Source organism: Dermacentor albipictus, chromosome 1, assembly GCF_038994185.2.
Source record: "Dermacentor albipictus isolate Rhodes 1998 colony chromosome 1, USDA_Dalb.pri_finalv2, whole genome shotgun sequence".
NCBI lineage: Eukaryota > Metazoa > Arthropoda > Arachnida > Ixodida > Ixodidae > Dermacentor > Dermacentor albipictus.
Window position 1 is genome coordinate 49,810,647 of NC_091821.1, and position 14,859 is coordinate 49,825,505.

At 43.0% G+C, this 14,859-nt stretch overlaps 1 protein-coding gene across 1 annotated transcript in view; it reads left to right on the plus strand.

Annotated features, from left to right (window-relative positions):
• The first annotated feature begins 2,754 nt into the window (after positions 1 to 2,754).
• The window catches only part of LOC135912017 (solute carrier family 25 member 35-like), a 77,059-nt gene continuing 64,954 nt past the window's right edge, over positions 2,755 to 14,859 (plus strand). The window contains exon 1 of the mRNA XM_065444406.1: positions 2,755 to 2,970. The gene's annotated coding sequence lies outside the window, so the exon portion shown is untranslated. The remainder of the gene's footprint in view (positions 2,971 to 14,859) is intronic.

Here is a 14,859-nt window from a genome sequence, read left to right on the forward strand (position 1 = left end):
GAAGCACGCAAATGTATTTTTTTTTTCTTTGAACCAGCATAAACTAGTTCACGCAGCTCTAAACTGGTTCAAACCGTTATACTAATTCTTTCTGTGGATCTGAACCTGAGCCTAACCAAAAAGTGTGTACCTGAACCGAACCCAAAAATGTTTCTGTTTGACATCCTGATGGGAATGCCTAGAATAGTTGTGCCCCTTTCTTGACTTGGGATAAACAGTATCGGGGAGGGGGGCCGTACATCACTCCCACTCGGCTCGTGGCCTGACTGAACATTCCATAATTTCCAGATAACAGCCGCTAGTTGGGGATAAGGAATAGTCATTTTCTATACCTCTCCTGTTCTGCCTCGCACTTCCAATGGCTGTGCTCAGAATCAACGTGGCCTGTGCACATTTTGCTTAAGTAATCCATTTAATTTCTAAAATCTTAAGTACACCAAATTATATTACAAGGTATTTCATGTAACTTGAACAAGTCATTAAAAATGGTGCATAATGAGCAAATGTGACCAAGAGTTTATTGCTTGTCGTTGTCTCGAGTTACTCGGAATATTTTTTGTCATAAAATTGCTTCCATGTTCATACAGTTACGCATTTTTTTTAGTGTCTGTATTAAAGCACAATTCATATCTGCAAAACTTCTAGAAGGTGTTCAGAAATGCCCAACAAAATCTCATGAAGTTTTTCTGACGCGATACTTTTTTCCGCTCTCTCAAGAAAATCTGTAAGATTGGGAAAAAATTACATCACTACTAATTTGTACACCTGGAATGTAGGCTCTTAAGTATGTTCTCGACAAACGACTCCCGCATAGTGATAGATTATGAGAGTCGTGGAGGCAGTATGTGCTTAACATTTCATGAAAACAGTATAGATATAACATTTTGGCAATGCAAGTTCAGTACTGCGAGTGTCCAGTGCCTGCATGTGTGATTGAGTGAAGCGGCAGCAATTGTTTGGTTCTTCAAGCAGCTGAGTTGGAACTGCCTTGCTGAAGAAAACGCCATTTCCTTTGCCATGTATTCTATATATAACACGTCAGTCAAGCCTGGGCATTGTGGTCTGCATGCTGTTGATAGTAAACATGCCAAAATGCAAAAAGCAGATAATGCCCTCAACAGTGCAGTGCATGTGCTTATTGCTCCCCTTTTAAGACCAAATGCTAATTGCTTTAATTCTCTTGTGTCGTAAAGTAAGCAGCATCTAGAGATTGGGACCTGATCGAGAAAATAGCCACAGTTGCCTTCAGAGGCTGGACCTTGTGATTTATTTACGTTATACCACCTACATTTAGTGCAGCTGCGCATCTTTAGTGTAGGCTAAGGCTTTGTCTAGTATTTATATGTCAACATATGTAATTTTTTTGTAACTTGCGACAACTCCTGCAGACTGTGAATCGAGCCATATATCCATGATCGACAAGAGTTGGCTGCAACTCCCTTTCCTATCATAACACAGCTACTTTCGGCTGAGGCAAATTATTTTGTGTCTTTATAGTGTTACTATAAACCATCCCAGGCCATCGAGGCTTCGGATCCCTGGCTTGAATAGGTATATCCATTCTGTATTGCATGTTTTATTCCCTGTTATCATCATCACCTGCAGGCTGCCATGATACAGATGTTTCTCCCACTGTAGAGTAGCCAGGTGGCCGAATTCACCTCGCACTGACCTCTAAAGCCCATCTTATTATTATATGTATTGACTGTGCGTTTTTCAGTAGTTGTGCAGAAGTGCTAGCAACAGTGCAGTACCTGGTAATGCAGTGTCATTGCTATGTTTTTTGCTTTCTGGGTTGGCTTTGCAGTTTAAATTTGAAAGTAGGAATCTCTTCGTAGAAATAAATGGGTGAATTGCAATTTATTTATGTACAGTACAGTAACTCTCATGCATAGCCGATCTACATGGTCGCGCTAAAGGTACTGACATGCCATTTTCAACTCGTAAATTTTTTTTTGCGGTAAATGAAGGTCCGGCACCTCTAAACCATAGAAAGAATCCTTCCAAGCCTCAGAGCGCCCCAGATAATTTAATACAATGGCTTTTCTACGGTCAATTTCGGTTTTGTTTCAACTGTGTATTGAAGTCATGGTGCAAAAGGTTGTCTCGTGGGGGCAGGACATTGCAACGTTTTGACACTCGCTCCGCCTCGTTCGATCGCCAACTATGATGTAGTTATGCTGCTACATCGGCTCGTACCGCGTAGCAGCATGGGAGGCGAGCCGCAGCGAATGTCAAACGTCGCTAAGTGCTGTTACCAAGTGACCACCTTCTGCGTGATGACGTCACATGGCAACCTCCAGTAAAACGAAACCGAAATTGGCTGTAAAACGCTATCGCCAGAGGTTTCTCGGAATAAGGAATCCTCCCACCTAGGGTGAACCGGGCTCTGACTCGGATTACCGTTTCAGAAAATGAAAGTTTAGTTCGCTCTCTCTCTGCTTGTCGATATATTTTTCAGGGGTTTAGAGTTCAACAAATGAAGAGTCGAAAATATTATGTTAGTAATCCTTTAGAAGAATGCGCCCTGGGATGAGGCTTGTGTTGCCGAGATGATCATGGCAAATTCTGTATTAGTAAAATGTACTATAACCATATTTTAGTACATTCTAGTATTCGTAAACGATGGGCAAATGAAATGTATTGTAAAGTTGTTCTCATTAGTTGAGCACTGCCGTACACTCTGCTCTCTAGTTCTCCTGAATCGAAAGCGAAAGTGCTTGTAGTTCTTCCTTTCATCACGTGATGGCGGCACCCTACTGTGCTGCAGAAGTTTTGGCCGCTTTGACCCCGTTATTTTGTGTTGTCGGCGATCAGCTGTATTTGTCAGCCTAGAATAGCTTCGCTTTTTGTTCAACAGTTTAACTGACGCTGCATCTACTGACTGACCAAACATGGCCCACCAAGTATGCTACGCGCATTCACCGAGCCCACATCAAATCTTCATTAGGATGCGCGGCACATCCTGAGGTATATTGCTTCGCAGTTTTGACGCTCTCGCTTCGCCCACTGCTTGGTTTTCCCTGCAAGTTTACTCATGGCACTTATGAAGTTCTGTTCGCACTGACACGTGGAACATTACTGCGCGAGCTGCTTTGCATCGCTGTCCTAGCAGGCATGTGGCAGAGATCGCGCGGTACGTTCCGAGTGAACGCACCCAGCGCGCCATGCTATGCCCGTCCTTGTGTTTTCCTCGTAGAAAGCAACGGAAATATGTGCGTGTGCCTGAGATAGAAATACCCCTTGTTAGCCGCTGTTTGTCACTGCACCGTCGCAGAGCGTCATGCTTTCCTGCGTGCTCGTGTGAACTGCGCAAAGGTGCAATAAACTATAATGCTGATGTGCCTCTTACGTACCTGTGCTCAACTTACCTGGTGCATGTGTTTACAATTACCCACTTGCATGTATAGCACCAAAACCCATACATCTATGTTTCTTCTCTTGCGCCGTTCGAAAAGCGCAATGTCAAGTTTGTGGCACGAATCGTAACGAAGAAACAACAATTTATTTTGTACAGAGTAGGGCGCCAGTTGGGGATACCGCAGCTTCTCCGCAAGCTGGTAACAGTGGCAACACACGAACACATACATACGGCGCAGTTCGTTGTGCCACCCGTAAATTCGCTCCTGCGACTGTGTTCTTCATGTACTGTATGTAGTCGCATGCCAAACAGATCGAATAATAAAAGTAAACTCTGCAGGAAGGAGCTCGTGAGTGCATGGTTACAGAACCATACCAGCTAGCTTTTTTAGTAAACATTTTAGTAAAGAAAGCAAAAGTTGAAAACTTCACCCGAGCAAGGACGAACGGTTAGCACGTTCGTAAATGTTGTGCTGTTTTAGCACGTAAACATGCGGTCGAATGCGCAGGAAGTTTCGCTCGTAACATGTTCGCCATTGGCCGGCCAGCTTCGATAATAAGTTGTAATGTGCAGCCATAGGAGGCTACAGTCCAACATATCATAGTTGGCTGGCACCCCAAGTGAGAAACAGTTCTGGCGTAAAAACTTTTTTGCATATGAGGGTGCGGGGTCCTTACGGAAAGAGAGCCAGCGGAGAACACGGACTCCGTAGGCCAGGCACAACACGGGTGTTTTTTGCATTCCACCCTCACCACAATGCAGCCGCCACGGCCGGTAATGGAATGTGTCGGTGCATAACGACATGCTCATGCGCTTCACTACGTATCGTGTAATACAGTTAATTGGGAGAGAAGGGGTCATATCAGTTTTGTGCTCGGACGTTCGTTGCGAACAAAGACGAAAAGGAGGGAAAAAAGGAACAAGGAAAACGACCCATTTTTATTTATTTATTTACTCCCCAGCAGGCTTGGTGATTAGGTTAGACATATACGGACGTCGAACTTCTGCTGAACCGGAACATTACAATTCCCTTTTTTCTCTCTCTCTCTGCATTGCGTTGACTTTATATTGCTTTATACTCACTCTGTACATGCATCTGGTGACGCGCTGTTCCTTTCTAAGCATGAAATGCTTTTAGCTCCCGTTGTCGGCGACCTTCAAGTGACCTTGAGCCTAAAGCCAGAGCCGTTATCCGGACACTCAAACGAGATCATCCGGACAACCAGTCAAAATCTAAGAAAATGAGGTCTTTGGCCCCCGACCCGTTATACAGGACAGCATTACTTACACTAGTTACTGCCCAAATAAGTTACAAAAAATATTGCTTCCGAGTTCTTCCTAATGTTTGTTCACAATATCACTCAAGCTGTAACTTCTAGTACACTGAAATTTTATTTGTCATTTCCAGTAGCGGCGTTGAAAAGGCAGATACAAGGCAACATACACTTCAGTTGTCATCTTCTGGCGCTGAGCGCTTTTTTTGAACGCCAGCGGTCTGCGAGTTCCGCGGCGCAGGTTTTGCGTCGCCTCGAGAGATGGCGCCACGCTGCGTGGCGCCTCCTTCAGGTGCATCTACCCGCCGTGGTGGCTTAGCGGTTATGCTGTTGCGCTGCTAAGCACGAGGTCGCGGGATCGAATCCCTGCCGCGGCGGCCGCTTTTCGATGGAGGCGAAATGCAAAACGCTCGCGTCCCGTGCATTGGGGGCAGGTTAAAGATACCCTGGTGGTCAAAATTAACCGAGAGTCCCCAACTACGGCGTGCCTCATAATCATATCGTGGTTTTGGCACGTAAAACCACAGAATTCAATTCATTATTCTACCTAGGCAGTGCGCTCTGTCTCCATGGCGTCTTTCGCTGCCTGTCGTGGAGCCTTCAGCCGGTTTTCTTCTTCTAGCTGGACAGCGTCCATACGGACCAGCGCACAGTATGGCGTGGTGGGGCGTACCGTTGCGAACATGCAATCATCATCATCATAATCGCCAACCTGTTTTATTACCACTGCAGGACGAAGGCCTCTCCCTGCGATCTCCAATCACCCCTGTCCTGCGCCAACCCATTCCAACTAGCGCCCGCGAATTTCCTAATTTCATCGCTTCACCTACTCTTCTGCCGTCCTCGACTGCGTTTCCCTTTTCTTAGAACCCATCCTCTAACCCTAATGGTTCAACGGTCATCTAACCGGCGCGTTACATGACCTGCCCAGCTCCATTGCTTTCTCTTAATGTCAATTAGAATATCGGCTATCCCTGTTTGCTCTTTGATCCACATCACTCTCTTACTGTCTCTTAACGTTATGCCTAACATTCTTCGTTCCATCGCTCTTTGCGCAGTCCATAACTTGTTTTGGAGCTTCTTTGTCAGTCTCCAAGTCTCTACCCCTTATGTCAGCACTGGTAAAATGCACTGATTGTACACCTTCCTTTTCAAGTGCTTTATCGTAATCTATGAAAGCCATATAGATAGGCTTATTGTACTCTGCGGATTTCTCGATAACCTGATTAATGACATAGATGTGGTCCATTGTAGAGTATCCCTTCCTGAAGACAGCTTGTTCCCTTGGTTGACTAAATTCCAGTGTTGACCTTGTTCTATTGGATATTATTTTGGTAAATATTTTATATAATACTGGGAGTAAGCTAATGGGTCTATAATCTTTCAATTCTTTAACCTCTCTCATTTTGTGGATTTGTAAAATGTTTGCGTTCTTCCAGTTTTCTGGGAGCTTTGTGGTCGATAGACAGTTCGTATAAACGGCCGCCACTTTTTCAAGCATTATGTCTCCTCAATCTTTGATTAAATTGAGTTATTCCATCTTCTCCTGCCGCTTTTCCCCGTTTCAAGTCTTGGAAGGCCCTTTTAAATTCATCGCTAGTTATAGAAGGAACCTCTGTAACCTGTTCATTACTGCTTTGAATGGAGGTATCGTGGCTCCTCTGGGCACTCTACAGGTTAGTATAGAATTCTTACGCTGCTTCTACTGTACCTTCGAAATTGCTGATGGTGTTACCCTGCTCATCTTTCAGTGCATACATCTTGGTTTGTCCTGGGCCAAGTTGCTTTCTCACTGATTTCATGCTGTGTCCATTTTTACGGCTTCTTCAATCTTGCGTTATAGTTTCGAATATCACTTAGTTTCGCCTTGTTGATTGGGTTTGACAATTCCGCGAATTCTTGAGTTGGACACTTTAATTCTTTGTGATTTCTTTATTAGGTCCTTTGTTACTTGGGAGAGCTTGCCTACTTGTTGCCTTGGTGCCTTGCCTCCCACTTCAATGGCTGCCTCTGAAGCCAGCCTAGTTACGGCTTCATTCATTGCCTATATGTCATCTTCATCTATCTGTTCTAAGGCTGCATATTTGTTTGTAATATACCAGCCTGAATTTGTCTACTTTTACCCTTACTGCTTCTAGGTTGACCTGTTTCTTCTTGACCGATGTTACTCTTTCTTCAAATTGAGGTTAATCCTAGCCCTCACTAACCTATGATCACTGCACATTACCCTACCTATAACTTCTACATCCTGCACTATGCAGGGATCGGCAGAAAGTATGAAATCAATTTCATTCCTTGTTTCACCAATAGGGCTTTTCCAGGTATACTTTCTGTTGCTACGCTTCCTGAAAAAGGTCTTCTTCATTATTCGAAGCTTATTCGTTTCTGTGAATTCTACCAGCATCTCGCCTCTAGTTGTTTCTAGAGTCAACGCCGTAGTTGCCAATTGTTTGTTCACCAGCCTGCTTTTTTCCCCACTTTTGCATTGACGTCGCCCGTTACTACAGTGTACTGAGTTTGCACTTTTCGCATCGCTAATTCAACATCTTCATAAAACCGGTCTACATCGTCATCATCGTGACTGCATGTTGGGGCGCAGGCTTGTACTACCTTTAATCTATACCTCTTATTATGTTTGGTTACGACTACAGCTACACTCTCATTAATGCTGTAGAATTCGTCAGTGTTGCCCGCTATTTCCTTATGGATTAGGAATCCTACCCCGTATTGCTTCTTATCTGGGAGACCTCTATAGCAGAGGACATGTCCGTTATTCAGCAATGTATAAGCCTCACCACTTCTTAAAATCTCACTAACGCCGATGATATCCCAAACAATGCACTACACCACATGCACTACACCCATTAAAAAATTATGGGGTTTTACGTGCCAAAGCCACGATCTGATAATGAGGCACGCCGTAGTGGGGGACTCTGGACCATCTGGGGTTCCTTAACGGGCACCTAAGTACACGGGTGTGTTCGCCCCCATCGAAATGCGGTCGCCGTGGCTGTGATTCCATACCGTGAACTCGTGCTTAGCAGCCGAACACCATAGCCACTAAACAACTGCGGTGGGTCACCCATTTTAATATTGTGGCTAGTATCATCTCCAACCAATCTGCTTTGCCGGTCGCCATTTCCTGCTTACATCTACTCTCGATTACGGGAGGGCCAGTAATTCTTTTTTATTGCTGTCATGGCGCAGAAGACACCAGAAAGCAGTAGCTTTGATATACAAGCTCCTCAGTTGACAGGATGTCCATTTGAATACGGTATTACATGTATTAAACATGCCTGGAATTAAGCCCGGTCAATATAATGTCAGTAATCCCTTTTTTTCATGTTTATTTCTTTTGTGTTTGTTTCTTTTATACACCAACAACTTGGTCTCTGAAATAAAGTTTATTCACTCACTCGTTTTTAACCAAGAAGATTTTGCGCAAACTACATTTCACTGTGTTTGGAAATATTCGATATTCTGTTCGATATTCAGAGGTCGTATTTCCCGCTTCGATTCGCAAATTTTACCATTCGAACAGCCCACCCCAACTTATCGTGCGTCGCGCCGAGTGTCCGACCCCAGTGATAACGGCAGTGCGCCTACGACCGAGCATTCCAATGAAGTTGGCGAAAAGAATGGGAAATGCAATGCACTGTTAGAAAATACAGTTGCAGATTTAAGACAACTTCGTGAGAAGTGCTTGCGCAGCTGGAACCTTTCGCTTGGGCACGCGCAAAATGAGCTAATTTACGAGTACGTGGTCCGCGCCGTATGGTCTTAATGTCCATATATAGACCCGATAATAAAATAATAAATAAAAAGAAAAAGGAGGGGGGGAGGGGGAACGTCGCGAAAAATTTCTGTCTGCCGACATTTTTCGTTTATGATTAAAAACATTTGAAACGTGATTAGCGTTCGTGCCATTAGTCCATATTCTCTCTATATAGGTTTTGACTTTAACTTTAGACGCACTGTAGCATGTACTTACAAGAAAACGGGCTCAGATAGACTTCGTGGCTCGTTGGACACTGGATTTATGTTTAACGAATCAGGGTGCGGAGCGTCCTTTAGTTCGTTCTCTTTTATTCGTTTCACAGCGTGTCGACTTGTCAGCCTCTGAATAGGGGATTATAGTCATGATTACAGGCAATTGTGCACAACGAATTGGTTTAGGCCGAACGGTTTTTAACATATTAATATGAGTGGAAATTCAAGGGCAGGGGGGAGGGCAACGGTGGAAAGTAAAGGCACCAACTGGCCCAAAAGTTCAAAAGGCCAGGCGATCAAAGCGCGCCGCCCCAGCGTTCCGGCGTCACGGCCACCAGCTCCCGACCTGAGCGACCTCCCCCCCTCCCCCCCCCCTATCCCGGTGTGAATATGAAGATACACCTGAATCTGAAAGCAAAAAGCGCGAATCTGAAACGGATCGGAATAGATTCGTTTCCGGACCGGGCGCCCATATTTACAAAACAGTCTGTATCTTAAACGGGTCGTAAGATGTACCAGCCAATCGTGACAGCGAACATATATATGTTAGCAAAAGTGAGTGCAAACGACAGGTCGTTTTTACGAACTAATGTATTTTTGAATTAATTGGTATAGCGTTTCTTTCGTAAGAGGTGCTTCTCATTGGTAGGCAGCACCCTCTAAAAATATATGTTCTCCGTAACTATTGGCTGGTACTTTTCACGAACCGATAGAGCTTAAGAACCGCCTCTTCAATACGGGCTCTGGGGGTCGAATTCATAAAGTCTTTCTTTCCTAAGAGGTGTTGACTGTTGGCCGGCCACCTTCACTAATAATATGTTCGACATCAGCTCTTGCGGATAGTTTTTGCTAAGAACGCTTTTGCGCATACGTGTCCTGCTGGCCAAATTAAATAAACGCTGTGTATTCTGACAAGCGTACATGTACAACAATGCATCATGCCAAAGAGATGAGGCAAAAGGAAACAGACAGAGCATGTTTCCTGACTACGCTTACATCCAAGTTTGTAAAAAAAAAAAAAAACACGCACAAAGAAACGGGTGAGCAGTGGGGTCCGCAAAGAAACATTCAATAACGGCTCAGTTCAAATACATCACATATATAAATTCATCAAAAACACTTACCAATTACATGCAAACCTTCGCAATAAATGTAATGAAATATAAATATTCCATCTTATATGTTAACAATATGATCAATAAACATAAGCAAATCAAAAGGTAAATGCTTCGAGCAAAATTTCAAGCAAGGCTAAACGATGTGCATAACGTTACATCTGGAGCGTAACGAAGTACACTTAAGCAAACAGAGGTAGACGTCGCAGGTGGTAGGATACGAACGCATGTACAAAAAAAAAAAAACACTGGGGAAAGAACGCACACAAAAACGCCTCAACCGGGTCGAAAAGTAATCTTACTTTCGTTTTAAAATGGTGTGCAGATCTTCTCAATTGTGCAATTTCCGCTACAGAAGGAGAACTATTACATGTTTCTATTATTTGATGATCTAGTGATTTAGTGCTATAATTTATCCTCGGTGTAATCGAAACAAGTGAGATCGTTCGTAAGTTATAGCGAGAATCACGGCTCAGGTACATATTGCTGAATGAAAAAAAGACTTGTTTAATACGATGATAGATAACGACTACTAGCTTAAACTTATAGCTCTCAGTAAAACGCATTACGTGAAAAACAGAATAAGTTATGAATAGCTGGCCTTCTCATTAATAGTTTCAATGCTTTTTGTTGCATTATTATCAATTTTTCTGCGTCGGTCTTATTACACGTGCCTGAAACTAAGTTGCAGTATGTGAGACGCGAATGAACAAGAGAAAAGTATAGCTGCTTTTCTACAGAATATGGAAGAAGATGGTTAATGCGGCTGATAACACCTATGGATCGAGCCATTTACATTTTGATATGGGTGACGTGATCAGACCAGCTCATATCGTTGCGGAAGTGTACACCCAGAAATTTGCTACTACTATTACCTGCGATTTCTGAATCATCTAAATAGAGCTTTGGGTTGTTCTTTATTGCTTTGTTTTTTTGCATAGAATAGTATGACATTGGTTTTTTAACGTTTAATGTCAACTGATTTACAATCATCCGAGCTTGTAATTTGTCAAGCCACACATTCGCTTGCTGCTGAAGTTCCTTTAGGTCTGAACCAGAAAAGGAGACGTTAGTATCGTCAGCGTATAGGATAATGTTCGTAGTTGAGGAAATGTTTACGATGTCATTTATATACGTAGTGAATAGGATAGGTCCTAATATGAGGTGCACCATATCTTATTGTTCCATGGTCAGAGCAAGTGTTGTTATGCAGACTTGTGTACTGTTGTCTTCCAGTCAGGTAGCTTTCCATTAGGTCTTTAGCGATGACACGAATTCCGTAAATTTCTAATTTTATTATTAGAATATCATGTTGGATCGAATCAAACGCTTTGCTGAAGTCAAGAAAGAGACCAATAGTAAAAAGTTTCATTTCAATGCTTTGAATTAAGACATTTTTGTTTATAAAGTAATGCGATCTCAGTCGACTTGCCGGGTTGGAAGCCATATTGATGATCACTTGTCACATTCTTGGAGGAAAAGAAACCAAAAATACGCGTGTAAATTATTTTCTCTGCAACCTTAGAAAAAATGGCAGAACTGAAATTGGCTGGTACGTAATTGCCTAATTCAGTTTTCTTTCCGCCTTTGGAAACAACAGTAACACGGGCTACTTTTAGTCTATCTGGGAACACTCCAGTAACCAACGTCTGAATAAATATTTAAATCAACGGTCCTATGAAGCATCCAATAGAATGTTTAATTGGCAATGGTGAAAGGTCATTATCCCCAAGAGCACAGGTATTTCTTAGAGAAACAATGGTGGTTGTAATTTCTGCTGCTGTTGTTGGTGTCAGAAGCAGAATCGAGTCAGAATTTGATGTTGCATGTATGACATAAGGGAGGTATTATTTGGGAGGGGATTCGAGGCTGTATATTTGCCTGCTTCCAGGAAATGCGCATTAAATTTCTTTGCTAAGGTAACTCCAGTATAAAGAAAACCATTTGTCAGCATTTGAAGAGGTGTGTTAGTTTTGTTGCCTATGAGAGTTTTAATTTCTTCCCAGATCTGCTTAGGGTTGTTACCTACGTGCGAGAATTTATTTCTGTAAAAGGATCACGTTGCTTTCTTTAGATCTGTGTTTAGCATATTACGAAACTTTCTGTGCTCGGCTAACATCGCAGAACTTCTTGTTTTGAGAAAATCGGAAAACATCGTTTTCTTTGTGCTTACGAAAAGAGCCTTAGTTATCCAATATTTTCGAGCGTTTATGTGCTAATCGTTACCACAGGAAAAGCCACATTGTGATGGTTAATCACTTTTATCATGGAATTATCTTCATTTTTGTCAGATGCACCATAAACGTCTGCCCAATCTGGCCAATTTGTTTGCCCGGGGGCATAATTCACAAAGCTTTTCGTTTGAAGTGCTCAGTGCCATCGGCCTGCCGCCTTCGCTAATAATACGTCCAGCATCAGGACTGGCTGGAACTTGCTCTTACGAAAAACGAAAGTATAGCTTAGAGTCTGTTCTGAATGCGGGGCCGTAATCTCCAGCCTCTCCGCCAACGGATACTTGCGGGCCATTGAGGAGAAGCCGACACGTCCGCCAGACACCCCACGACGACGGAGTGCGCACATGCAAGCTGTTGCTATAGCGTTACATTACATTACATGTTCGGCTGCACAACTTCATATAGTGCATACGTGAGACACTTCAGCGGCAGGTTCAACTGGGAACAGGTTTCGCATTCAGTTTGACAAACGACAAGCAGCTAACGATATTCATGCGGACACAGCAATAATATGTGCATCAACCATACGCTATAAATTGAAATATAAACGGAAGAAACAATCAGATACACGAATATCAATAATATGCAACCGTACCAATGCGCCACACTAATAAGCGGAAACATAACCACAGATTCCTGTTGGATTTCATCGATCATAAACAATACATATGCCGCGCCGGGCAAACTTTCGAATAAAAAAAAAAAAACTGAACTTTCGTTTTAGTATGCTCGATGTTACTTATCTGGGATGAGTGACAAAAAAATGTTATCTTGTACATTACACTTTTCCACAGTCATGTCGGGACATCTTGTACAAGACTTATGTGAGGTCAATTCTGGAATACGCGTGTACGGTTTGGGACCCCCATACTCGTAGAGATAAAGATAAACTGGAGCGGTGCAGAGCATTGCCGCTCGTTTCGTATCTGGCATACGCGGGGCTCAATACAGTGCATCGCGTACGAAGGAAGCACTCAAGTGGGAATTACTAGACATGCGCCGTAAGAAGTTGAGGCTGAAGTTTTTCCATGCTATTTATTATTCAGCTGTTCGGGTTGATCGCGAAAAGTTTGTGCAAGAGCCTTTTTATAGATCCAATCGTGTTGACCATGATTTTAAGGTCCGTGAATTTTCGACAAAAACTGAATTGTTTAGAATGTCTTTCTTTCCTAAAACCATTAGGGAATGGAATAGACTGCCGAGTGATGTTGTGAGGGTTGAATCAAATGATGCTTTCTTTTTGATCTTGTAGATTGTAGATGTGCATTGCTAAGGGCTTGGCCTTTTTTTTCGTTTTTTTCGTTTTTCCTCTTTTGTTATCACTTTTAACACTGTACAGGAGCAAAGGTGTCGTATGTATTTCTTCTTGTACCCCCCCCCCCCCCCCCACTGTAATGCCTTGGCGCTGTGGGTTCCTTAATAAATAAATGAATGAATGAATAAATAAATAAATAAATAAATAAATAAATAAATAAATAAATAAATACATTAATTAACCTGACTGTGTTATGTTTATTGGAAGGGAATTCAATATTTTACTTTTGTCTGCATGCGTCGCTGGCAGTACACGTATCATATCCCTGCCTAGAAGGAAAAGTGACAGAAATAGTGCCAGAAAATAGTTCTGCAAAAAGGAAACAACATCCAAGCCAACAGACTTTGTTTTAACGCGCTTCTATTGTTTCGAGTTTATTAACTCTAGAGGTAGCCATAGAAACAAGTTCTCTAGAGAGATCCAAATGAAGTAAGTAATTAGATATAGAAATATATACGACAGTATATTCGCGGCATAAGAAAGCTAATCGTCCAGCAGTCCTTAAATTCATTAAGCTGATTAATTGCATCAGAAGAAATTGTCGAAAGAGCAAACGGAAGCAGTGCTCGAATCCAAAAGATGACTAGAGAGACTTATCGGTGAACGAAGCCCATCGCGGAAAGAATATAATGTAAAACGATTCCTGAAGATACCACAAATCCTATCGGATGAAACCCAGTGAAGCCCAGCTTTTGTCGATATGACAATTACACGAACACGGCGTATGTACAGTCGCGGACAGAATAAAATGGACCACGGGATCTCCGAAAACGTTCAATTCCCGAGCAGCCTGTAGCAGTAGCAGTAAAGCTGCCCACGACAACGTTGTTAGCATATTCTAGTCGAGGTCCAAAATGCAAATACCAGATTGCGTTGTGAGGCTGCGGAGATATTCAGCTTTTTCTTAGATTTCATGGTCCTTAATATTCTGTCCGCGACTGTACATACATAACATGTGCGTGCAGCCCTTGTACGATCAAAGGAATCCGCTAGAAGCAGGAGTGTTGCAGGGGTGTGGCACGATATCGGGCCCTATTGGCTACGAGATCGAGCAGAGTCGCCGCCTGGCGCACAATGGCTGAATCACGGATACTGTGGATGGCGCCGCGCGTCGTTTGTGTGTAGTACTTGTGCGCGTACCGCGTGCATATCTTTAAAGACAATTTCTGCCGTGGATGTAGCACGGCCGTAAACGCTGGTATGCATATTTTAGGCGAAGTACAGAACCATTTAGTCTTGCGTTGTCATCTATGCGCTGTGATAAGATCAGTGACTGCCCATGTCGAGCGCGATGTGTTACCGTCGTACCCTCCGTTCGCCACAATCATACCAATTTTATTGTCGCTTTGTGTTTCGAGTAAACCACAGAAAGCAGTTTCCCTCGTTATTCATTTTTTTTTTTTAGATCAAGTGGTTGCAGCGATACGTGAATGCCACGCTCGATACGTGGATGCCACGCTTTTGCGCTCAGTGGGCCATTTGATGCTTCCACATCAATAAATACCAACTGCATGGTCGTTTCCTGCAGTCTGAACGCCAAAATTTTGGTGTCCTCGTCGTTTCAGTAGTA